The sequence below is a fragment of the Podarcis erhardii genome (assembly GCF_964252035.2).
Source record: "Podarcis erhardii genome assembly, chromosome: 8".
Taxonomy (NCBI): Eukaryota; Metazoa; Chordata; class Lepidosauria; order Squamata; family Lacertidae; genus Podarcis; species Podarcis erhardii.
In genome coordinates, this window is record NC_138499.1 from 23,323,414 (window position 1) to 23,350,131 (window position 26,718).

Consider the following 26,718-nt stretch of genomic DNA (forward strand, 5'->3'; position numbering starts at 1 on the left):
ATGAGAAGCAGACCGCGATGTCGGTTTCACTCAGCCGTATATCACTGGTGAAACCGCCGCTGCCGCTCCTGAGTCTCTCTGCTAGCAGCATCCACTGTAGGGAGTCAAGATTTTCTTCCTCTCCAGTGGGCACTGCTAGCAGAGGAACTCAGGAGCGGCAGCGGTTTCACCAGCGATATATCGCTGGTGAAACCACCATCCCACTCTGCCCTCATACAATGGAGAGGGAGAAACAAGTTGTATCGGCAAGGGTCCAATACAGCTTCTTCTTCCCTCTGCATCTTTAAACTGCTCAACGGAGGAGTGTGTAGCTGCCCCTGCCTCAGTCAAGCAGTTAAAGGAGCCCCCAGTCCAGTGCTGGCTTCTGCAAGCCTGCAATGGGGTGGGGGCTCTGTGAAACTGCTCAGCTGAGGGGAGCGTGGTTGCCGCTCCCTGCAGTGAGCAGTTAAAGGAGCCCTGATGCTTTGCCCGCTCGCAGCAAGAGCACCAGGGCTTTCTCACCTGGGGAGGGGGACATTCCCTCCCCGCAGCTGAACAGCACAAACAAGCTGTGTTGTCCCAGCTTGCAAGCCTGGGTGAAACCGACTCTGCTCTCGAGGTGAGAGCTGGGGCAGTTTCACCGCTGTCTCGCGGGCAGAGGCCAATGCGTCTTGTTTTTTCAACATTGCGGTGTATCGTTGGTTGGCAAATACAACGCAGTGTTGAAAAGCTGATATCTCCCAGGCCTACCCAGCACCCAGTGCGACCAAACTGCTCGTGCTTCCCTAAATCTGCCTCTGCTGCCTGGCCTTGAGGAAGGGTGTGTAATACAATTTGGGTATTGATGAGGAATTTCTCTCTGCCTGTCAGGTCGAAGAGGAGCACCACCAGCTCCCCTGACCAGAAAAGGTGGGAGCCAGAAGAAGACAGCGCTGGACACTGAGGGAACACTGCACACTTGCCTGACCCAGAAAAGGGCAAGCCAGAAGCAGAGGTTCGGGGCTTCCTGTTTCCGGTGGTGATAAATGGCTGACTCCCACATGATTGGACCTCAGTTGTGCCGGTAATTCAGGGTTGATATGGGGGTAATTAGCCCTGGCAGACTCCCCAGGGTGGGGGAGGACTGTCTCATAGACCCGCAGATCGTCCGAGATTGTCAGCTGGCATCAAGGTGCAAGTGGCAGGACCCTGGGTCCCAGAGCACGACATGGCTGGCACTCTCCGATGTCATTCTCATAGCCGGAAATATCTCTTTGATAAAATGATTGGATTTGGACAATAAACAGACATAGTCTGGACCGAAGAAGACTAAGGAAAAACCTGCAGAACTGTACAGTCCCTGGTGTTTAAGTTCAAGCTCAGACTTCAAAGAGATTCTCATCATGGCGTGTGGATTACAGAGGTGTTTGGTGTGTCTTTTGTTTCTTCTTAACAACTACGATTGGTTTTCTATGCCAAGCCTCATTAAGAAACCTTTTTAAAAAACGGAGTACATATGGACTTCTATTTATGATTAAGTATTCAGCTGCACAGCTTTACTTAGACTTGATAAAGATAAAAGAAGAAACAAGATGGCGCTTGTTAGTATGACGCAGCACGGGAAAATGAGAATTCTTCCCTTTTTTGAGGGAAGTGGGAAATACAATGGTACCTCGGGTTACATACGCTTCAGATTACATACACTTCAGGTTACAGACTCCGCTAACCCAGAAATATTACCTCGGGTTAAGAACTTTGCTTCAGGATAAGAACAGAAATCGTGCTCCGGCGGCGCGGCGGCAGCAGGAGGCCCTATTAGCTAAAAGAATGCCCTACTCGTGAAATAATAGTTAAGAGTAAAGAGGGTGGAGGCAAAGGAAACTTCTTATTGTGTCAAGAATGGCTCAACCTGCTATAACTTGGTTATGCGCAAAATGAAAAGCCAGGTTGCCACACCTAGCACCCCCCCCCCCGAAGTGAGAGGCAAGGGGGAGGGAAAAAATTTTGGAAATGATTTTTATTGGTTTTACAAAATAAATCTCACAGTTAGCACATTTAAGTTTTAAAATCAAGCAAGACTCTTCAGACTTCCCTCCTCCCCTCCATGGGTCCCCTGTATATCTAAATCAACTGCATATTATAATTCATCTGCATTATAGTCCTCCAACATATCCAAAGTCTATGTAACGTTGCAAGAGTTATTGAAAGCCTGCCAAAGAGCTCAAATGATTACAGTGTTCTTTTAAGTACAATCTGTATTTGCCCCATTCTCTATTGAAGTTTTGATCCTCCCAATTTCTGATTTTTCCAGTCAGTCTCGCCATCTCTGCATAATCTAGTATTTTCATCTGCCAGTCCGCTTTTGTCGGCATCTTATCCTCTTTCCGATCAAGCGATGTAAATTTGTGTGTGTGAAATACCGTAAATAAACAAATGACAATGATCCAGGAGGCAAGTAGATGTACCCCTCACCACCTACAAATTCCTTAATGTGGCATCCCAGGATGAAGAAAATAAAACGGATATATAATGGACCACTTACACTATGGGAGGAGAATTTCTATTGAAGATTCGTAAGTAAAATTTCCCAAAATACAGAGGGCGCATGCTGGATTTGTGCACATCGTCCGACCCATTAAATAGAACAGGGGTCAGCAAACATTTTCAGCAGGGGGCCAGTCCACTGTCCCTCAGACCTTGGGGGGGGACTATATTTTTTTGGGGGGGAAATGAACGAATTCCTATGCCCCACAAATAACCCAGAGATGCATTTTAAATAAAAGCACACATTCTACTCATGTAAAAACGCGCTGATTCCTGGACAGTCTGTGGGCTGGATTTAGAAGGCGACTGGGCCGGATCTGGGCCCCGGGCCTTAGGTTGCCTACCCATGAAATAGAAGGAACCCTTCTAGTAGGGATACCTGTGTCTTTGTCAGATTCTGTTCTTGAATTTCCACTAAATTGGAATTTAACACCCCTAAATATGACTAAGGACAGTATCTGGTTCTAGGTGGAAAGACTGTTGGACCAGAAAATTCATTGGAAAAGGGTGGACCCAATGAATCCAATCAGGTTATCAAATGGCACCAACTATGTTCTCAAACATAACCTTCATATCCCCGAGGAGGAAGAGTCAGAGCCAGCGGATTGGTGGTGGGACACTTAGGAGAGGTCAGAGGGAGAAGATTGGGAGGAGGGGCTGGATGCTGAAGGGGCAACAGGGTTTAGTGAGCAGGAAGAGCCTGCGGCAGGGAGCAGTTCAGACTCTGAGGCTGAAGCAGAGGAAGGGGGTCAAGAGGCTGCTGAAGAATCTAGGGAGTCTCCTTCTCCCGCTGCAACAAGCTCCCCTCTCCCCTGGTCTCCATGAAAGCACAGAATAATGAGGAGAGCAGACCAGAGGCGCAGAGATACACTTTGAGACTGCTTGGAAAACATCCAGGAGAGGAGGAACCGTAGAGAGGGTGGAAGAGTGGGTTTTCAGTCCTGGCAACTGCTCCATAGGGGCAAGACCTACTGGGAATTGTTGTTGAGACCACTAGGCTGAGTTGTATGTTCATTTCCTTGAATAGTTAACTTCATTGTCAATGCAGATCTGCTTCCTTTATTGCTGACCTGAGTCTGACTCCAGCCGTTACACATACGTCCAGTTTGCTTGATCACAATCAGGGCCTTTTTTCATCTGAAACCCCCTGGAACTGAGTTCCGGCACCTCTTTGTAGCGTACCAGCAGCTGTATAGCGGCATGGCGCCCAGGGCTGCGTGTCAGAGGCTTCGGGCTGCATGCCTTTCATGGCTTTGTGTCAGAGGTTATGGGGCAGCGAGGCGGAGGCGACGCTTTAATGTGGCCGCAGAGGGTTGTCCATCAAAAAAAAAAAAAAAAAAAGTGGGAGTTCCTGCACCTTTTTCTAGAAAAAATAATACAGCATAATACTTTTGGAAAGTAAGATGCAAGCTAGTTTGTTGACATTTATCTCAAATCTCAGGTGCCTGGAATAGCATTTTTCTGAGGGCTGCCCATCATTTCATGTTCTGTACTCCTGGTACAGATACCCACACAAAAGCACATCTAATAATGTATGTGCCGCACACGTCCGTTTAAATTCTGTCAACTGAATAAAGGCCTTCTGTCGTTGTTTTAAACCCATCTGAGGCTGATTATTTAATTTTAGGCTGTGCATACCTTCCTTGAAACCAAAGGTAACACACATCACTAACCACCTTTAGTTCTTCCTAGTTTCATCTGATCAGGCTGTGGGACATTCTATCAATGGACGTATTTCTGAGATTTTATACCTTGCTTTTCTATCTGATGCTTTTCATTCATTTCTTTTTAGATTAACATTTATAAGCTGCTTTCCCCATCTCCCGAAAAGTGCAAAGCAAGATGCAGCAGCATAACGAAACGAAATGGGATTAAAAAGAACCTCACACACCCAATTAAACAGATGCAATACAGTATAAAAAAATAAAAAGTAAAATCTGGCTTGTACATCCCGACCGTGGGCTTTGGTCTGCCTGCCTGTTGGAGGACTTCCTCCTGGACCAGTTACAGATAGGTAGCCGTGTTGGTCTGCCATAGTCAAAACAAAACAAATTCCTTCCAGTAGCACCTTAAAGACCAACTAAGTCAGTTCTTGGTATGAGCTTTCGTGTGCATGCACACTTCTTCAGATACACTGAAACAGAAGTTTCCAGACCCTTCTATATAGTGAGAAGGTGGGGAGGGGTATTACTCAGAAGGGTGGTGGGAATGGGTGATTGGCAGATAGCTGTGATGAGCCTGTTGACGACTCTTAACGACTGCAATAGGTCTTACAGGAAAAAGCAAGGGGTGAAAAGGTGAAAAATGGCTTTGTCATGTATAATGAGATAAGAATCCATAAAATGGATGTATAATGTCATGTATAATTTTGTCATGTATAATGAGATAAGAATCCATAAAATGCCAAGAGTGTCCTTCAGCTCTCTATATTGGACAAACAGGCCAGACCTTACGCCAAAGAATAAACGGACATAAATCGGACATCAGGAATCACAAGACAGAGAAACCAGTAGGAGAACATTTCAATCTCCCAGGACATTCTATACAAGATCTCAAAGTAGCTGTTTTACTACAAAGGAATTTCAGAAATAGACTGGAAAGAGAAGCTGCTGAATTACAACTTATCACCAAACTCAAAACCATGGAAAAACCTGGTCTGAACAAAGACCTTGGATTCTTATCTCATTATACATGACAAAGCCATTTTTCACCTTTTCACCCCTTGCTTTTTCCTGTAAGACCTATTGCAGTCGTTAAGAGTCGTCAACAGGCTCATCACAGCTATCTGCCAATCACCCATTCCCACCACCCTTCTGAGTAATACCCCTCCCCACCTTCTCACTATATAGAAGGGTCTGGAAACTTCTGTTTCAGTGTATCTGAAGAAGTGTGCATGCACACGAAAGCTCATACCAAGAACTGACTTAGTTGGTCTTTAAGGTGCTACTGGAAGGAATTTGTTTTGTTCCTCCTGGACAACATTTCTGGTCCCTTGCCGTGGAGGAGCCCGACCAGATCCCCAGACGGGTTCCAACGTGCACACACACCCGCGTGTGTGTATGTGTGTGTGTGTGTGTGTGTGTGTGTGTGTGTGACAAACGACCTATTGAAATGGCTTCCGCGCGCCGTGCTGCGGTTGCCACGACAACCAATGCTCTTTTGGTTTTGCATCGGGCCATGTGACAGCGACTTTGACGTCATCCGGAGGCAGGCGATGTGGTGGGAGCTTGGCGAGCCGGGGAAGAGTGAGAATCTCTCCGCTGGCGGTGGAGGCTGCTGGGCTTATCTCGCTCGCTCTTGCGCGCGCTCGCCGCCGCCTGCCTGCCTGCCTGCCTCGGGCTGCCGGAGCATGGAGCACTGAAGAGCTGCCTTTCTGCACGGTGAGGTAAAGAAAGCATTATTAGTATTAGTATTAGCATTGTTCTCTCCCCGCGCGCCAGGGCAGTTCCACGCCTCGCTTTCCTGCCCGCCACTATTGCGCTTGTTTCGGCCGCTTGGCGAGTTTCCCGCTAGAGGAGCCGCGGAAGAGGCGCTTCGACTTCTCCCTCCACGCCCTTGAACCGGCGGCAGCGGCGGAGGGAAAGGAAGCGGAGGGATCCCAGGCGGGACACTTCTCCAGCCTCCCGGGATAAAGCGCGTGTGGATGTCTGGGTGGGGGAAACACGAGTTGTGTCTGGAGCCACGCTTCCGCCCAGCTTCCCCAAGGCTTCGGGGGAGTCTCGGAGCTTTAGGTCGAGGCTTTCAGTGCGCGCTCATGAATTTGCCTTCCTGATCCGATTAAAGAGCCCGCTTTGGCCGAGGGCTCTCTTTTTACGCAGCGCCTCGGCGGCGCTTGCCCCGATCCTCGGTGTGTGGGGGGCTTCCTCTCCCAGGTTACGGGCTAGACTGCAACCTGAGCAGGGGGTTCCTCGGGAGGAAGTCCCGTTGAATGCCCTGGGAGGGAACTTCTCAGGGCGCGCAAGTGTAAGGAGGCACCACCGGCTGATGGGGAAAGGAAGAAGGAGGTTAGCACAACAAGCGCTGAGAGCTGCTGCATTCTCTCCCCTTCCCCGGTAGGCGAGATTTTGTTTCAGTTTGCAGAAGCATCTTATTTTTGCAAGGGGAAAGGGTGGTAAACAGGCTATAAGCAGCAGGGAAGGGGTCTCAGGAGCAGCCTGGCAGCGTAATCTGAAATGTGTGCTGCTGAGATGCTAGATGAAAAGTAGTGAACTGTGTGGCTCTTTTCCCACTCTGCCAATCCCACTTGTAGCTTCGCCTTTCAAGTTCTTCTGCGGCGGAAAAGTAAGTTGCAAGAGCTAAAAAAAGGATACCTCAGTGGAACATTATTTTCTTCTTCTTTGAATAAGTAGAAGGCTGCTTCCTCCAGTCCCCTTTGCTAAAGGAAGGGTGGGGGAAGATGGTTGTATTATGTGCAGAAATATTATTTGCAGAAACCTTGATAATGGAGGATATGGATATGATTGGATATGGGTGTTTGCCGATGTTTTCCACGGAGGAAGGAGGAAGGCTCATGAATTAGAACAAAGATACAATGCACTGCTTGTCTTTTTCTAACCAAAAATGTAGGGCTTTATTATTACTAGCAATAAAAGAAACCACATTTCTTTGAAAAGTCTTGTGGATCTCTACACTGCATTTGAAACATAGCTGGCAATTTAAGTGTGCACGTATGCACTAGTTAAACAAAGGCGTGAAAGTAATGTGGTTAAACTTTTCAGGGATATGAATGAAATCAGCTTTGAAAAATTATTGCAAGTTATCTTGCTTTGGTGTGAAGATTTAAGTGAGAAAGCAACTGTAGATTTGATTTTCTGGGAGTTGGAGAAATAAATGCACCGTCTTTCTCAACATGCTTATGCTGAAACTTATTCAAGTTGTTGTTTTATATTAACTTGTGAATGATGTTCTTTTTTAAAACTGCATTTTTGTGTGTTTGGCCCATTTGTGAACATTGGGGGTTGCTGCCCAGCTTCCCTGCTTAGGTAAAATGTAGCTAAGCAATCTCAATGATTGCAGCTGTTTCAAAGCACAGAAACACAGGGAATGTAATTTTACTGATCTATTAAAATTCTACATGGAGTCCCTCCAGGGACAAACAAAGCCTTTTAAACGCCCCACTGTGTGTATTAATCAGTTCCTAGACTTGAAGGCAGGACTGTGAGCCCCTTTTGCCTACAAACAGTAGACCAGTTGTTCAGTTGTAGGGAAATATTGCTTTGAATAATTGCTTTCAAGTGTAGAAACTTTATACAGTAGTCTAGCCCTTTGACTTCCTGAATTGCTGCACAGTACTTGAAATCCACAGTCCTTTATTTGCTTGAGAATAGTCCTGTTGGGTTGCATCCTCAGCCCTGTATTTACTCTGAAGTAGCCCTGCTCCAAAGCAGTGAGTTGTGGAACTGGAATGAATGTAGGAGTTGTAGCAACTAGCTCAACATTTATTAAACCTCAGACTTCTGGGCTTGTGGCCAGACCTTGTAAACTCACACTTTTGAATACAACCACACTCTGCATCTGAAGTTCAGTTGAGCAGATGAGTTATTTGGTTTATTATTGAAATCCTTTTTGTGGCTAGTGCACATGTATGTTGTAGATTTATAGAATTTCTATCTGAAGTCCACAAAAAGGGTTCCCTTGAAACAAGGATGGGGAACCTGCTTGGGAATTCAACACCCACCAGCCCTGACCAGTATGGGCATTGCTAAGACAGGAGCTGTCATGCAACAACCTCTGGAGGTTCCACATTCTTGAAACTGAAGTGGCTGTTTAACACAACCCACACCTAATCCCAGATTGGTCCCTTTGTTGGAGGACAAATGTTGTTGTAGTTGCTCACCAAGTGTTAGATTTGCTGGTTGGAAACAGAAGTAACTGTGGGCGCTTATGTTCTCAATCAGGGTTTCACAAACCTGGGTCTCCAGCTGTTTTTGGACTACAGTTCCCATCATCCCTGACCACTGGTCCTGCTAGCTAGGGGTGAAGAGAGTTGTAGTCCAAAAAAACAGCTGGAGACCCAAGTTTTGGAAACCCTGTTCTAAATCCAAAAAGTATTCAGACACCAGAGTTCTTCCACTCTGCCAGCTCCTGTTGTATAATAACCCCAAGTTCCAATGGATGTTATGCAGGGAACATGGGATGAGTTTGTGATTTTTTTTTCAGGGTTACAACATCAGAAAGCGATGGAGTGCTGTCTCCCTAGAATGGGGGATGCTGTGATGGGGACGTCAAACCTGTTGCATGTCAACCAGTCATGTCCTAGTGAAGAAGCTGGGGAGGGGTGGGGGACCATCTTAACCATACCTCCTCCTTTATCATGCAGCATGGCATGCTTGCTTGAAACATCTATTTTTGTTCTACTATGCCCAGTTTCAAATTTAATTCAAAAACTTCTGAATAGTGGTAACCCTGTCTGGGGGGCACCATGCATGCCATCCACGTCTCGTGTGAATTCGCCCGCTTGCGTAGTTAAGCCAAACCTGGACTATTGGTGGTGGCATGGAGCCTGTGCACGAGGCTGGGCAATCCAGATGGGCAAAACAATTAACTATATTGCAGTGTCCACATTGCAGCTTCCATAAAATGGACCAAGCCAGCTTTCACCCACCTGGTGCCCTCCAGGTGTTTTGGATTACAACTCCCATCTGCTCTGGGTTCAATAGAGTTTGATAGGGATTTCTACCTTGTATCTAGACAGGGTCTGTTTGTGAGACATCATTGGACAATAATAGACGTCACTTGGTCAGACATGTTCCAGTGTGCTCGATCCTCCTTAAATTCTTGTTGGCAGGAGTAGATGAGATCATTTCAGTATATTTCAAAAACCTAACGATGCCACTCGTGATTATTATTCATGTATAATTCAGTTTGGTTTCATTTCCATATTGGCCACCGGCTATAATAGAAATGCAAAAACGCAATGCATAACATTTTAACAAAATCCATATTTTACAGATTGTTATGAAGGGCAACGGAAGTGTCAACCAAAATTAATTGTCATCATAGCAGCTGCAGCTTGAATTTCAATGAAAGTTGTATGAGTTGAATGTAAGCTGCTGACTTGAGTGATACTTCTTGATATCTGTTAGCTAACAAAATTAATGAGCTGATCAAAGCATGATTAAGCATGATTAAGTAGGATTAAACATGTTTGGTTTGTACTAACAAAGTAGGTGCTCTTTTTGTGTATGTGGAAAAACAGTCATTGTGTTGTCCTACTTGCAAGTGATTTGAAAGCAAAACTAGTTGTTTCTTTTGGCTGTGTTCACACATAACATTAAACCATAGTTAATGTTTAATTATGTTTAACTGTGTCTCAATAAAATGAGCAGTGTCCCTACCTCATTCCTCTCTTCCTCTCCACAACTTTTGGCCTGTCACACCACTTGAAACTGAGCTCAGGGTTTGTTTTCCCCAAATAAATGATGAGCAGGAAGCCAACAACAAACTATGGCTACCACCTGCAGCTTGCTTGGAGAGCCGTAAACCATGAGCCCAAGTTCAGATAACAAAGACCCGTCATTTGTCGTTCATGGTGTGACCAAGATTGGGGGAGAAGAGAAATAGGGATATTTAAACACTATGTGCCATCTTGCTGCTGCTTCATGTTGAACCATAGCTAAACATAAAATGTTAAACTTTGATACAATGTATGAACCATTCCATAGACTAGAGGTAAGAGAGTGCAACCAACCAAATGTTATGCAACCTTCATTCACTTCCATGGGCCTAAAATCCCATTCAAATGGGAGGCTGCACATTTGGGAGGCTGCACCATATGTGTTATCAATTTCTGCATAATTCCAGCTAGTTATGGGGCTTTGTTACTGTGGCTTTATTGCTGCTATGATAGTACGAAACAAGCAGTGGTCATCCAACAGGGATAGAGAGAGCTGGAACAAACCAGGCACATGGCTGCCCAGCATCTAATTATTTGAAGCTGTTGCCTTAGCATTTGACCAGTTAGTTCAACTGTGGATAGAGCTATCCCCCTCTGCCCCAATGCAATGGTGGCTCCTAGGAGTCAGAAGAGTTTCTACACCTGTGTTCAAAGTGGGATGGACTGGTGGGTGGTTCTCAAAAGACTTCAGTACGGAATAACCCCAAAATAATAATAATAATAATAATAATAATAATAATAATAATAATAATTCTTCTTCTTCTTCTTCTTCTTCTTCTTCTTCTTCTTCTTCTTCTTCTTCTCTGGCGATCACTCGTAGCCAAGTAAGATTGTCGTCCATAAACACGGTTTTAACAATGAGTCCGTAAGTGACTGTGGAGGCCAATTCTGGATCCACACATCCTTCCACAGCGGGGACATTGGTTTCCGGGTGGGAGTTCCGGGTGGGAGTTGACAGTGTGGATTTGCCAAGCGTGCCTTCCTCTTAGCACGTTTCTCCCTTGCGTCCTGAGTTTGAGTGTCTTCAAAGCCCATGACACCTTTGATAAAGGCTGTTCTCCAACTGGAGCACTCGCAGGCCAGTGTTTCCCAGTTGTCAGTGTTTATACTACATTTTTTTTTAGATTTGCCTTGAGACAGTCTTTAAACCTCTTTTGTTGACCACCAGCTGCTTCCCAGGTATAATAAGCATCAGCATTGCACAGGACAGAAATGACTTCTGGCAATCGGATTTCTTACCATATAGTGAAACCAAGTTTGTCTGCAAGTACAGCACTGGTTCCTGCAGATTTAGTCCAGGAGGCAATGGCCATGGGATAGACTGTACTTCTCAGGGGTGGCATGTCTTGGGAGAAGAATACCACGTTGCCATCTCCCTTATGGTGCAGACACCACCTCGCAATTATGCAAGTATGTACCCATTTGCCTACTGTGCATCCCTGTGTGGGGACATATTATAGAAGTCAACCCACTTGGTTGTGGCTCACCATGATTTTATAGCCTGATTTGCAAGTAAGGCTGGATACTGTAGAGTTTCTTGGAGTTCTTCAGTGGGATAGACTACCCCCCCTCTCCCCAGTTTATTTTATAAATACCAGGGCTTGCTGTTTTGGCAAAATATTGAGTACTTAAGAAAGCTGGCTATTGGACCATTTAGCTCAGTGTTGTCTGCACTGATTGACAGTAGCTTTCCAGCGTTTCGTACAGGGGTTCCCCCCCCACCCCAGCCGTCCCTTGAAATGTCCGGGGTTGAATCTAAGGCCCTTTTCAAGGAAAACATTTGGTCCTTCATAGAACTGCAGCCCCCTGGTCTTATCTAACAGGGTTCTGAAGTGTGGGCACAATTCTCACACATATGGTGAAAGCTATATATACTTGTTAACTCTGCTTTTAATTTTTGCCTTCAACTGCATAATCATTCGCATCAATGGAGTCACAAAAGAATGTTACATTTAATGATTTTTTTATGTCCGCATGTTCCTGTGCATTTTGGGGAGGAGGCCATGCTGCTGAGAGTCCATGGCAAAGACCTGTTAGCTTGCCAAAGCCCATACTCCAGACCTCTGAGGTGGTCTGCTGTATACCATGCTCTCTGCCACAGGGCTGTGCAACTCACCAGAGTGCGTTAGGCCTCTTCACCGAGAGTGGTTTTGAACATTATGGAATAGCAGGTGAGGAGGAGGAATTTGTATCCAGTTTTTAATTTATTACTTATTTACGATATTTGTAGCCCAGTCTTCATTGAACATTTCCTGTCCCAGAGTGGGAAAGTAAAGTAATAAAAATAAACCAAGATACAAAAAAAAAGATACAAAAATTACCAAATCATATAAGCAGGTCCAGTAAATAACATACTAACAGTTTTGTCCTAAGATAAACAAGCAAAACCACGACAACAAGCATTAAAATTCCCAGTTCAGATACCTAGGTGAACACACACACACACACACACACACACACACACACACGATTCAAACGGATTAAGCAACTAGCATTCTTAGCAGCAGTTCCCACCCTGTTTTCCCCTCATGGCAGCCCACTCACTTCCCCTCTGTCTTTCACATTAAGAGGGCCCCACTCTGTGGCATCTGACTACCGGTAAATCTGGCTCCTTCTGCACTACACAGTTAAAGCAACATCATACAACTATAAACAGTCATGTCTTCCTGGGAACTGTGGATTGTTAAGAGTGCTGAGAGTTGTTAGGAGACCCCCCCCCCGCCAGCTACAATTCCCAAAGTAGGTTAATAGTCAATCCCTCGCCCCAAGGAACTCGCATAGCAAAAGGATTAAATTTATTTATTTATTTCTTGAATGCACCCCCCCCTTGCATTGACTTAGTGCACCAGCAAACATTACTTGGGGCAGGATTCTCCCCTTCCCCCCACACCTCCAAAATTGGCAGGGGGACCCCCATATCAGTGTGTGGGGAGAGAGGAGGAAGAATTCTTCCATCTGGCAAGCTGATTTTCTTGCACATACAGAATGTCTGCAATAGCGTGACGTTGAATTTCACTTGGTCACTATTCTGTGACATATTGGTTGCTCCTACCAAAGGGGTTACACTGTTGAGGATTCTGGGTCATGGCTGTCTATGTATTCCCCAGATAAAAACGCGGTCCTCCCCCACCTTTCTATATGGTTTTCTTGGCATTATTTATCCCACAGGTTACACAAGGATTTGGCACGTGTCCCTCCCATTAGTCTTAATTCGAGGTGCACGTGCCAATCCTTTGCACGCACTCTGGGATGAATCTGCCTGCTTCACATATCACCTCTTTTTATCCATGGAGATGACAGAGTCTTAGTCATCATTATAAGAGACACGGAGCATGGTTTATAGCGCTTTCCCTTAAATAAAATATCAGCCAAAAAAACAAAACAAAACAAAACCCATCATGAAATCTCACCTGCTCTCATACACTGAGTTTATTAAAACCAGACAGAATTTGCAAACAGACTCAAATTCTGAACGTAGTTGATCTGGTTATTACTGTGCTTTGTTTAATAGGTGTATGCATGTGATGACCTTTGATGGGGGAGGTCAGTGGCAATAAATAAAACGTCAGTCTGGTTTCTCAGCTACATAGGAAGCTGCCTTTATACTAAGTCAGACCATTGGTACTGTATAGCAGTGGCTTTCGTTGGATTTCAGACAGGAGTATTTCCCAGCCTTACCTGGAGATTCAGGGATTGAATCCAGGGGCTTCTGCAGTTTCAGCCTTTCTGCAAATAGCACAAGTAACCCACACATTTGTGGATGGGATGGAGCAGGACTGCAAGGTACCACCATGTGAGGTATAGATGGGCCTCACATTCAGTGTGCTTGGCCTGAATTAAGGGGTGAAAGGCGGCGCGAGTTAAGAGTTTCAAATGGCTCAATAGGGCCCTGTGGGGATCTGCAACCATGTGTACACAATGTATCATCTATGTGTTGTTGTTGTTGTTTAGTCGTTCAGTTGTGTCCGACTCTTCGTGACCCCATGGACCAAAGCATGCCAGGCACTTCTGTCTTCCACTGCCTCCCGCAGTTTGGTCAAACTCATGCTGGTAGCTTCGAGAACACTATCCAACCGTCTCGTCCTCTGTCATCCCCTTCTCCTTGTGCCCTCCATCTTTCCCAACATCCGAGTCTTTTCCAGGGAGTCTTCTCTTCTCATGAGGTGGCCAAAGTATTGGAGCCTCAGTTTCACAATCTGTCCTTCCAGTGAGCACTCAGGGCTGATTTCCTTGTTTTAAGGAAATCATCTATGTAGTTTTATATATATTTTAAGAAGAAGCCTTTCGATAATATTTTTGTTGAGCTTGCAAAGGCAGTCGGTTCCGTACTTAGTTGCACCTGTTTCATTTATTGCCTTTTCTAATAAGTGTGTAACTAGGCTGTTATAAGGAAACTTAATTTTAACAAGTGTAACTTAGCATACCAGGAGAATGAAAGGAATCTAATCCTCTTTTTTTTGAGTTTTAAAAAATGAGCAGATATTTGATGCCTTTCACCAACCAGTTTTAACCGGACCTCTGTGGAGTTTGCAACAATCAAGACTCACTTTATAAATCAATCCCAGATGCAGTGCATCTGGCATTCAGTCATTACCTCATGGTCTCTTGGAACCCCAAGTACAAAAATTGAACCCCAGAATATTTTTGGTTTTCATCTCCTCAGGAGACTGTTCTGCAGAAGTCTCTGCTGCGACAGTTGATTGCTGCAACAGATTATTAGGAAAAGAGGCTGTTTGGGCTGTATTCTTGCTGCAGTTTAATAGAGCAATACCATTTTGCCAAGGCAGGAGGGAATGGCCTTGTTACTACATTGATGAAAGGGCTGCTGTATCCCATACATGCCCAGAGGAAAACTAGAAAAGACCAAAATGACCATCTGCCATCCCTGGAAACTTCACCAGTGCCCACCAATCAGGAGTTATGCCGGCAGTGAGGTCACACATAGCGGGAATTAGTTAACTCCTTCCTTCCTTCCTTCCTTCCTTCCTTCCTTCCTTCCTTCCTTCTATATAATGCTTAACACTCTGCTCTCTAAGCAATACACAATGGATTTCAAAATATGAGATCAGTTAAAACTAACCACAAAATCAGAAAAGCTTGCTTAAGATTCCTGCTGATTTTTTAATTTTTTAAAAAGTCTTCACCAAGTGCCTGAAGTTTAGTTGGGAGGAGGTGTCTCTCTGATAACAGCTGGGTGGGAGTTCCACAGAACTGAAACCACAAGACAGAATTGCACAGCATCCTGGCTCTGTACATCTGAGCCAAGTCACTGACCGTGACTCTCCCGAAGACCTCAGTGACTGGTCAGGCATACAAGGAATAAGGCAGTATCCCAGGCCCAAGTTATTTAGGACCTTGTAGATTAATTCAAGAACCTTGAACTTGGCCAAGAAGATTAATGTGCTGGAGACTCCTATTTTGAGTCTCCCTACAGCAGTAGAGAAGGAAGTCCCCCTTCAATGCCACACTAAAGCCTATCGACAGGACGACACCATGAACCTGTAACCTGGCTCCCCTTGCAGCCCCTCCGCCCTGGCCATCCATGTAAGCACTTTCTGTTTCGCCTAACAGACCAGCCCAACCACCAGTGGTGAGTCCCACCAGCATGACTGAAGTGTTCTGCTGATGAGTTGTCTTGACAATGGCCAAGAAGCTTAGTATTTGCTTCTGCCAAATCCACTTCAGCTGGTGGATCTTGAGTATAGCGTTTCATCTCCCTAAACAGTAGGGAATAAAAACTGAAGTTAGAAGATCAGCAATTTTGCAATCATTTTATACCCATCCAATAATTTATGTAGTCAGATTTGCATTTCAGACAGAGATATGTTATGGAAATATAATTAGAAACCGGAGCTCAAGGATGATGGAATGTAGCATTTTCCAGAGGAAGCTTTGTGGAGAAGCATCTCTCATCATAATACGGGCTGAAATTCTATAATTAGAGGAAAGGAATGTGCTCTTATGGTATTCCTTTCTTTTATGTGATCTCCCTGTTTCTTTTGGCTGGTTTATCTTCATTCTTTGGGTAAACTTTACATCCACAAAATCATTTATATAACATTCAAGATCCCCCTCCCCATTCTGGCGTTCACCTTGATGTTTGCGACAGGATTTTAGTTGTCGCTATAGTGTTGGAGATTCTAGTTACAGGTAGGTAGCTGTGTTGGTCTGCCGTAGTTGAAACAAAATAAAAAAAATCCTTCCAGTAGCACCTTAGAGACCAACTAAGTTTGTTATTGGTAAGAGCTTTCCACACGAAAACTCATACCAATAACAAACTTGGTCTTTAAGGTGCTACTGGAAGGAAATTTTTTATTTTGTGTTGGAGCTTGTTAGGAGTTTGACTAGCAGCCTGATTTTAGCAGCTCTCTGAATACAACTGAACTATTGCAATATTTCCCAGATTTTGCTTTGGTGCAGTGGTTACTCACTTGCGGTGCATCATCTAGACCAGGGGGAGCTAACATGGTTCCTTCCAGAGATTGATGGCCTACAAATCCCATCATTTCTGACCATTGGCCATGCTGACTGAGGCTGATGAGAGTTGTAGCTCAACAACTTCCAGAAGACACTCAGTTTGTGGATACATTGCAAGTGGGAGAAGTAGCTCTCAGAACTCAGGAAGTACAGAAGTTGTTTGGAAATTGCTGCATTAGTGCCATGGGTCTACGCCAGCTGATACTTGTATAGTTGCCCTGGGCAAGCTGGAAAGTGGATTTGTGCATGCCTGGTCATATGTATATTAGGACTGAGCAATATCTGGTTGTGATATATCACCAGCTAAACATCGCGATATACCAATATATCACAGTGTTTGACATAAGGATGCTATATAGAGGCACTGGCTGGCTTCATGGCTTTCCCCACATTGTGTTTTTATCACAACACACACACACACATCATGATTCACAATATATTGCCAGGTCAAAAATTATGAAACCGATATCATGATATATCGCCCAACCCAAATGTATACAGTTGCTGCATCAGGCAGAGAGAACAGTTTGCATGAAATAAATATAGAGCAGCCCTGCCCAACTTCTGACCTCCAGTCCTGAATTCAGCCCATCTGCTGTGTGCCTTCTCTATGATTTTACAACTCCTCTATGCTTATGCTCATGCTTGCTCCAAGTGCCGGGCTGATAACACAGTAAGAATATCAAGCCCTATACAGGGCTGCTGAGCTACATACAGCCTTCTGGGTCAAAAACTGGGTGGGCCTGGGATAGCAGATGCATAAAGTTATCTGCCAGTTTGGACTCCTTGGAAAAACCTGCCTTGAGTAAACATGGGAGGGCTATGGGCCGATGGATGTGAAAACCTGATGTTGCAATTGGTGTGCCTGCACAGAATGGCATTTTATCTTTTCTGCAGTTGTGCTATATTACTTTTCTGGGCTCAAATCCGACATGAAACATAAAGCTAACTGAAATACACAAGAAAGCAGCCCAAACTTCTGTAGCTTTTAGTGAGTTGCAAATGTACAAATAGCTCAATGCTATCTTCCTGGGAATGTTTAAAATAGAAACATTCTATTTATTCCAGAGCTCAAAAAACAGTGGTGAACTCCAAACATAATAGCTCTAGCAGGTGCTGCTGAGGAACTAAGTATTTGCTTCATGCTGGCCTACGTGATATTTTTTTTTACAGTGGGAACCTGAAATGACACCATTAATTATAGGTATCAATTATATTATATAATTAGGCAAGGATGTAAAACAATTCCAGTTGCCAGCCCTTCTGTTGCTGAGTAGAAGATGGAAATGTTGAATCTAGATCATCGCTGAATTTTTGGTATTTAGGATTCTTTCTACTAGCAAAGGCAGAGTCATGGAAACAAATGTTCTGAACCAACTGGCAGGTGTTTTTTGTTTTCGTTTTAATAAAAAAAAGAGTTTTAGAATTTTCAAATACTCCCCAGGAAGTTGAGCCCTTGAAATATTTCCTTTCGAATAAAGAAATCCCTCATGAGCTTGTGTTGCCAGTGTTCGAAACTCCCATTGTTCTAGGCGCATTTTGTGACACGGAATTTCATTAGCTCAAGCAGTTTCTGAGCTCTGGGCACAGTACTGCGCCTAAGATTTCAGATTAAAACTACAGAGTGGAAGGAAAGGAGGACCTTTTTCTGCCTCCCGACTTCCCGCTACTCTGAAGGCTGGAGAAGAGACTCCCTTAAGAATATTAGTGGGGTGGGCAGGGGAAGGACTAGACAATATGAAAAAGGAACATAATTTTTAAGCTGCAGTTCATTCATTTTCAGCTTTGTATTCTTGTTATAAAAAAGTGCGCCTAGACATTCCGTTGTTATGCCCATAACCTAAGTTTAAGGTGCTGTTTGGGTCCTAGCTTTCATATCTCGGTTTCTAACACTGTGTGTTGCGTAATAAATTCACATTGCCAGTTCCATGTTGTTGGAGAAATGGAAGCTGAGGTTGTTGATGCGTTCTCCAAACTCATTTGTGCACCATCCATTCCTCTGTTCTTTTGTGTGGAGCGACAGCTGCGTAACAGGGTTCTCTCAATCACTGGCTTTGCCGTTTGGGTTAATGCAAGTCCAATTAGTGCAATTATATTTCGGCAGTGAAGCTAGACTCTGCCTTCTGTCAAGGCCTTCCCTGCCCTCATCACAGTTGTTTGACGAGTCACTGAAAAACCATTTTGACCTCGTTGATATATTCTCATTGAGAAGCTGGTTTGTGTTTTTTATACATGGTCTCTTATGTCCAAGGTCTTCTTTAAAGGAAGAAAAATGGTTGGCCTTTTGTAAGAAACCTGAGCCCTGTTCATTTGTTCGAAGAATGCATGGAAGTGGGGGTTTTTTTCCAGCTGGAACATGCCAGAACTCAGTTCTGACACCTCTCAGGTGGGCATCATTGTCATTATGCGAGAACAAGGGAGAACAGTGAAGGCATTCATTGTGAGTTCTGGCACCTCTTTTTCTAGAGAAATAGCACTGCGTGGAAGTATAAAGTTTGAAGGGGATGTGATGCTGCATGTGCCAGCCTTGCTCCTAAGATCTTCACCGATGGTACCTACGACCTTCCTGCATTGAACAGGAATGTCTGAAGGAGGGTTTCCTTTGTTTGGGTGGACATGCTTGCAGTCCTCCCCCTATAATTGGAAACCCTATATTATATGGGTTCCCAGTCACATGGAGGATTCTTAGCACATCCAGCCAACTCCACAAAGAATCCCCCTTCATCTTTCCACTCACCGTGGGACGTTCAGAGTGGTGCCAGTGAGGACAGAGTCACTGGGGGCAGTAGGAGTTTGTGTGGTGAGGGCAGAGCTGTACCTGACACTGGTGTCGATGCAACTTACCTGGATGAAGCTGAGATGAGACAGGGTGGCAGTGAGATCAAAGATCCTTGATTGGAGCTGTGATAAAGCCAGTCTACCACTCCTGCTAGGGCACCCAGGCATCCCGAAACCGGCCACCACCCCCTGCCATCCCCAGCACCAACCAGGCAACCTGCAACACTGCCGGTGTTGGGAGGGTGTGTCTGTCTCATCATCCAGGCTGCTACTGATCGTGCATAGGGATAGGCCCACTTCCCTTCCCAACTCTATGCCCCCCTATGACCACATCCTTTGATGAAAAGTCTCCTACTGAAAGCCGGCTCATGCAATGCTTGACTTTATTCCAAACCACTTGGGTTTTGGTTTGTCATCTAGGCTCGAACTGGTTCATAGCGATTGGTTGTGTGAATAAAAGTTTGTTATATTTGCCTCCCAAAGCAATAAGGGAGGCATAGGCTCAGGCCTCAGGTTTGTGAGCTAAGAAGAAGGCAGAAAACAGAAAGGGAAGGGGGAGTAGAGGGGAAAGATAGGTGAGGGAGATCAGTTTGGATGAAGTAAAAGGTAAAGGGACCCCTGACCATTAGGTCCAGTCGCGGACGACTCTGGGGTTGCAGCGCTCATCTCGCTTTATTGGCCGAGGGAGCAGGCATACAGCTTCCTGTGGCCAGCATGACTAAGCTGCTTCTGGCGAACCAGAGCAGTGCACAAAAACGCTGTTTACCTTCTTGCCAAAGCGGTACCTATTTATCTACTTGCACTTTGATGTGCTTTCGAACTGCTAGGTTGGCAGGAGCTGGGACCGAGCAACGGGAGCTCACTCCGTTGTGGGGATTCGAACCGCCAACCTTCTGATCGGCAAGTCCTAGGCTCTGTGATTTAACCCACAGCGCCACCGGTGTCCCTCTGAAGTAGGGAGTTGTATATAGACATTTGGCTTGTAGCCTCTTGGGACCTGGCTGATATTCTCTTGCTGGTTGTTTTTGCTTGTATGGAAGCATGTGCCATACCTGGTGTCCTTGATCCTCTGTCCAGAATGTTTTTCCCATCAGACTGGGATGCAGCCAGAAGCCTCTTGCCTGTGCAGGTGGAGCCAGTGTGTTAGCTTCTCAGCAGCTCTTTACTGGGAGGGGACAGGTTGAAATGGCAGGGAGAACGGTGCAGATTGGATTGGCTCAGCAGATGTGCCCACCCTGACCTCTTCCCCTCGTGGCAAACAGCAGCAACACTATGGTCTGCAAATGACACACACACACCCTCTCTCATAGCCCCTTCTGTCTTGCAAGGCTGAAAATAGTTTTATTTGCATTTGGGTGGGGGGTAGTGTTCCATGGTGCATTAAATCACTATTGGGTTTTCCAAGAGCACCTGAGCACTGATGTAAAAATCTGTAAAATCTCTATAGCTGATGGCCTTCTGCCTCAATATGGGATACACGGAGGCCCCAGGGCACATTTTCACACCTTGCTGGAGATACTCTTTGCCAACCTTTCCTTTGTTCTATGAGATTGAACTACAAGCACCATGGTTTCATTAAGGACTGTCTTGTTTCTTTCTGTATTGATGGTTTATACCCACCTTTAGATCAGGCGACTCTCAAGGCAGTTTACAACGGATTGCAACAATACAAAGCAAACAATTAGAAATGGATATGCAGCCCAGCATCTTTCCCACCGTACATTTAAAGCACAAAGCTACATATTCCAGCCCCCTGGACAAACTACAGTTCCCAGGATTCTTTGGAGGAAGGCATGTGCTTTAATTGTATGCGTGGATGTGACCTGATTCCCTCCAGCTCTTTGGTCCCAGGGCAACGGGCAGTAGGAGGAGAATATTCATAGAATTGTAGAGTTGGATGGGATCAGCTCCCTGCAATTCAGGAATATTTTGCCCAACATGGGGCTCAAATCCACGACCTGGAGATTTAAGAGTCTCATGTTCTACCAACTGATCTATCAAGGTGGAATTTCTGGCAGAGAAAAGGGAAGTCAAGCTCCCCACAGCTGCTCTGTTTCTAGCTGATGAATAGGGTCTGGCTGATCTTCTCCTTGCCTTGATGTTCTTTCTGGGAGGCCAGTGGTTCAGTCTCCCAGTGGACATTAGATCTATGACTGAGGGATGAAGCCAGAGTGTGTTTTCCTTCAGATCAGTATCAGATTTTCTTTCATGCCAAACTTAGACCCTTTGTGAAATGCTTTACCTACGTAGTTTTCTGTTTCTTCTTACTCTTGGGTGTGGGTGTGGTATTTATTTGTTTAAAGCATTTATGACCCCACCCTCTAGCCAAAAAGACTCTCAGAGTAGCTTTAAAAAAAAAAAACTGTTCTAAGATGGTCCCTACCCAGGTTCACAGTCTTAAGAGACATGACACATGAGGAAAAAGAAACAGGAGGGAGAAGGGAAAACCAGGCTCAAGCACAGTTTAAAGTGGCAGTGCTTAAAGTTATGGGCAAAGTCAAATTGCAGTTCCGACTGTCCTGCCCTTGATAAAGAGCAGTCCCTCCCCTGAAGCACTTGCCCCCCCAGAGCAGATCCAGGAGCCTTACTGGTGACAACAGGGCAGCTCCTGCCCCATAGTTCTTTTCTCTGACAGCTGACTTGATGGCAGTTACAATAGTCACAGGAGAGGGCTTGTTCTTGGAGGCAACCTCCTGCAGAGCAGCTGTCTTACCTATATTGAATTGTATTGTTTTTGTGGTGGCGAAACCTGTGACTGATGGCTTGACCTGGTACCTGCTGTAATGTCACAGAACCTTCATGAATATTCCTGCTTCTCAGTGTTATCGGAATGTTTGCGTTTGGATTCTGTGAGGGGAAGTTGTCAGTTTGGCTGGGATTAAAACTCATTCAAAGCCCAGGGGACTTGAATCTGATTGTACCTCCTATGCAAAAAGCCATGGCCCTCTTTCTTTTGTTTTTGTTCTTACCTTTACCTTCTAGCTCCAGGTCATTCTAGGACTGGGTGGTGGTGCCAAGACATCATAGAAATGGGGGATGTAAAAGATAGCACCAGCACATTCATTTACATATAATTAGCATCTTTAATGGAGACATTTATCGTGTATCATGGTTGGCTCTTTTCCCAAACATGTTTCTACCTGTGGTTTCAATGCAGGCGTATACAGAGGAGTTTTATTAGTTTTGTTTGAAGATCACTTAATCTTATTTCCCTGTGTTGTGGTAAAGGGCACGCTTCAGGTGTTCTTGTTTATTGTTCTAAGGATCCACTTTAAGGAGGAAGCAAATACAGAAACATGAGCAAAGGCAATTAAATAGTATCACACCCTTTCGTACTTTGTAGTTGTTCTACAGAAGACTATTTTTAAACTTGTTGCCGTGATAGGCGTGTTTTATTCCGTAAAGACAAGGACCCAGTTCCTCATTGTCCGTTCTATTGATGTCATATAGACTTGCACTACATTGTGCGCAACTTGGTCTAACATATATTACAACAAATGACAGGGCCAATGCGTAATCTTCTGTTCTGTTTTGGCAGCGCTTGCATGTCTCTCTCTAATAAATCAGTATTTGAGTTCACAGTGAGGTGCATGATGTTATTTGCCAAAGTATTCACACCAGTACGTAGCTGCCCCATCTACATTCCTGGAAAAATATGGTCTTCCCTAATCATAACAAAAGGTTAAACAATGAGAGCCCAAGATAATGGTTTGTAGGGAGAGTGGGCTCACTACCAAGCTCAGTCTCCCTTCAGCCAGCCTCTGCCTGCCTGCCTTCTTATTTACAACCTGAAGAGAGAGTGGCACTGCCGGTTAGTTCTTTCTCCTTCGTCTCAGTGTTGCAGTGGTAGAACTGAATAGGAAGGAGGTTGGGAACCAATTTAGAATTAGTTGGCTCTGTCTGTCATTGTGTCATGGGGGCGTGTGGATCAGTAATCACCCAGTTGAAAGATGGAGTTAACTTTTTATTAGCAAAACCACAATCTCCATAGACTTGGTTGAGTGTCAGGCCTAATGAGCAGAGCAGATCATTCCCAATGGTGGTCCTCCATGAAAATCAGTTGCGTAGATTGAAAGTCTCTGCCTCCTCACAGCCATCTAAATCCTTTCCTCTCCAAGGCCTTTTCCAAACAATTGGAAACCATGCCTGTGTGTAGCCTCTGCTCTGCCCTTTTCATGCCTCTTCTGGTATGGGAAACCAGGGGAGAAGGCACCTTGTCACAGCAGGAGGGGGAGACACTCATGACTTCACCAGCCAAACTCATGTCTGCCTCTTGGCTTCCCAATCTCCTGCTTCAGCTTCAGCTTCTGCCTCTGATTCTGGACTTCTTTCTGGCACAGACTCTTCTCTGCTCTCAAAGCCCAGTTACCTCTTTAGCTTCCAACGCTGCCTCCTCCCAGTCTTCTCCCTCTGACCCCTCATCATTGTCCCACCACCACTCCCCAGGCTCTGAGCCTCCTCCTTCTGAGGCTTCCCCAGCTGGTTTCTCCTACTATTCCTCTGCATCCAACCAGTCCATGATGCATTGACTCTGACTGCATCTATGGCTGGTCTTCCTACCTTCTGCCTTATGAGTGCCAGTGGGCACCAGATGCCACTGCCAGACCCAGAGGGCACAAATTCCAGCCATGTTCTGAAACCCAAGCTTTAAAAACATTAAATTCGCCCCCCTCCATTTTAAAATTAAGTTGTTTGCAGTAGCTGCCCTGGGAATGATGGAAATTTGGAAACAATACACGACAGTGATACATTTGGTAATAAAACCTAGTCATCTGCCCTTCTGTTTCATTGGTGTGTTAGTACACATTGTTCTTCGCAAATTAAATTTAGCTGAGGCCTTTCTGTTAAGCTGACAGTATTAACCAACTTGCAAATGATTCACTGTCCATCATTCACTATTCCTTTTTAATTAAGTGTGCCTGCTTTTGCAGGTGGGCATTGTTGTTGTTGTTTATATCATATTGGTTCTAAATTCATATATGTTAACAAAATGATTGTGTGCTCTCTCTCCTCCTGCCTCAATATGGTGATAGTTTGCTTCTTCTTTCAGTCCTTCTACGGCTAAGCAATGATACCTTGAGAGGTAAATATTAGAGATTTCCATAAAAGGTTCTGGGACGCAGGGAAAGTACTCATTGGCTCGGGGCTGGGGGAAGTACTCATTGGCTATGATTTTATTGTCTATCCAACAAAATGGGCAGGTTTCATTTATTTAAAACATTTCGACACCACCTTTCCATAACAGCTCCCAACCCTGGAATGAAACCACAATGAAACAATAAAACCAACTGCTCAAACAAATCTATATGACAAAACGGTGCTGGAGAACATTACTCGCGAAGCCACTTCAGGCAGCCATAAACAGCTGGCAGCAAAGAGGCAGCGTTATTATGTGCTCAGACTTGTTCTGGGGTGGAATCTACACACACATTAAAAACGTTCTGAAAATGCTTTTTTTTTTTACAGTGGTTTTTTTTTAAAAAAAAAAACATTGCTCACCATCACCACCTAGTGTTACATTGTATATTATGCTTAAAACACACTTTGAACATTTTATTTGCAGCTGAATAGCTGAATCCTTAGTCTCTCATAATTTCCTAAAGACCAGGACAGAGGACACCTTGTTCTCGCATGCCCTTGATCTAGCTCCTCTTGGGGGGCAGGGGGGGTGCGTGAGAAAGAGAAAGAGAGAGAGGAAGAGAGAAAAGAAAGGGAGCAGGGGACATTCATTGCCACTAACCCTCAGGTGTTTCAATGGGACAGTGTAGCCCCTTGGCCGGAAAAGGTTAGCCATTCTTGTTCTAAGATATCAAGGTCCCAGGTTGTGATTGGCATTTGATGACCAAAGGTAGCACCTTGAATTGGACCTGGAAGCCAACTGTTGGCCTGTGCAGTTGCTGTCAAACCATCATATTGATCTGCACACATCTAAAAGTATCCAGCAGCATTCTGCACTAGCTGCTTACATCATAATAATGGGATATTTGGCCTCAACAAGCAGAAACAGAGGAAATCTAACTCCCCAATCAGTACGAAAACAATACTGTGAATAAAGCCCAATTTTTAAAAGCCCGGTGTGTGGCTGTTTGGGCCTGGGGGCCAAATACAGACCTCCAGATCTCTCTTCCTGGCCCTTGGGACTCTCCTCAATGACACCCCACACTGGTGCTGCTCTGCACCCCCTTCTAGTGCTTTAGCCTGGCTGGATTGTGTATTTCAAATGGCAATAATGCCTCTTGCTTGGATGGATGGATGGATGGATGGATGGAGAGTCATGCGTGGATTTAGAAACCTGTGACTGGCTGGAGTGTAACTGTGCAAAGGTAAAATATGCATTGGTTGCCCCACCCACTTCTGCCTCTGGCCCAATCCACCATTGGCATGGAGCCCCTGGAAGATTGCCCACCAGGGAATGACACCCTCAGGCTGAAGCAGCAGCAGCAGAAGAAAGGTTTTTCACCCCTGTTTTTAAGCCGTTGAAACATGACCCTTAATCTCTGCGTTACAGCCCGCCAAAGTTCGATTCCAAATACCGTTGTCTCAGACAGACAGTAGTAAAATTGCCTGTTGAACAACACAGGAACCTTGTCCATAAAGCGTGCTTATACTAATTGGGTTTTGGCTATCTAATGGGAACACTGGATAATTCAATTACACTCTCCCTGTAAGACATTGGCATCAGTTGGGCTCCTTTACCTTTTTGTTTGCTTCGTTTTTTTGTTTGCTTGATAATGGCTTGCTACTGAATGGATTAATAGTTGCCAACAGTACACCCCCCACCACCACCTCCCGCCTTGGAGAAATTAATTAATTTGGGCAGTGTAACTTTGCCAACAGGAATGCATAATGTTCAGCTGCTACCTTACTCCTTGGTTCAACCAAGTTCAATTTCAGGAGTTGACATTGATTAGTGTCCATTTAAATCAATGACCCTAAACCAGCTTAAGTCCTAGTACTTTGCAGCCAATATTTTTGTTTTTAAAAAAGAATTCAGTAAGCTGTATTGTGTTGGCCCCATATCCCTGTAAAATAGTAACATGCTTTGTGTGTTTGGACTAGAACATACCCCCCAACATTTCTCTGATGAAAATAGGAACGTCCTATTTAATAATAATAATAATAATAATAATAATAATAATAATAATAATTTGTATTCCATGCCCATCTGACTGGGTTGCTGCAGCCACTCTGGGTGGCTTACAACATATATAAAAGCATAATAAAACATTAAACAACTTCCCTTCTGATGTTTTATAATGGTTGTAAAGGTACTTATCTACTTGGCTTGGGGGGTCACCTAACTTCATACCCTCCAACTTTTCTCCAATGAAAATAGGGATGTACTAAGGAAAAGTTGGATTTTCCGGGATCAAATCAGAAACCGAGACAGCTTCTGCATATCTGGAACTTTTGGAGTTTCTAGGAGGTACAGGGGTAGGTTGGGAGGATTGAACCCCTAGCAAATTGCAGTTTGTGTGTGCGTTTGGAAAAATTTCGGGAGGGCAAACTCACCATCCTCTGCCTGGGCTCCTCCTTCTTTTGGCTTGTGGCCAGTCCTAGTTTTT

The 26,718-nt window shown here is 44.8% G+C and overlaps 1 protein-coding gene across 2 annotated transcripts in view; it reads left to right on the plus strand.

The window, feature by feature from the left end:
- Nucleotides 1-5,711: 5,711 nt before the first annotated feature.
- NCALD (neurocalcin delta) overlaps nucleotides 5,712-26,718 on the plus strand; it is a 54,757-nt gene continuing 33,750 nt past the window's right edge. Inside the window, exon 1 of one of the 2 annotated variants that reach the window (XM_081874823.1) lies at nucleotides 5,712-5,882. The gene's annotated coding sequence lies outside the window, so the exon portion shown is untranslated. Of the gene's footprint in view, nucleotides 5,888-26,718 lie in introns of both variants that reach the window. The other variant, XM_081874822.1, reaches the window with a different exon arrangement.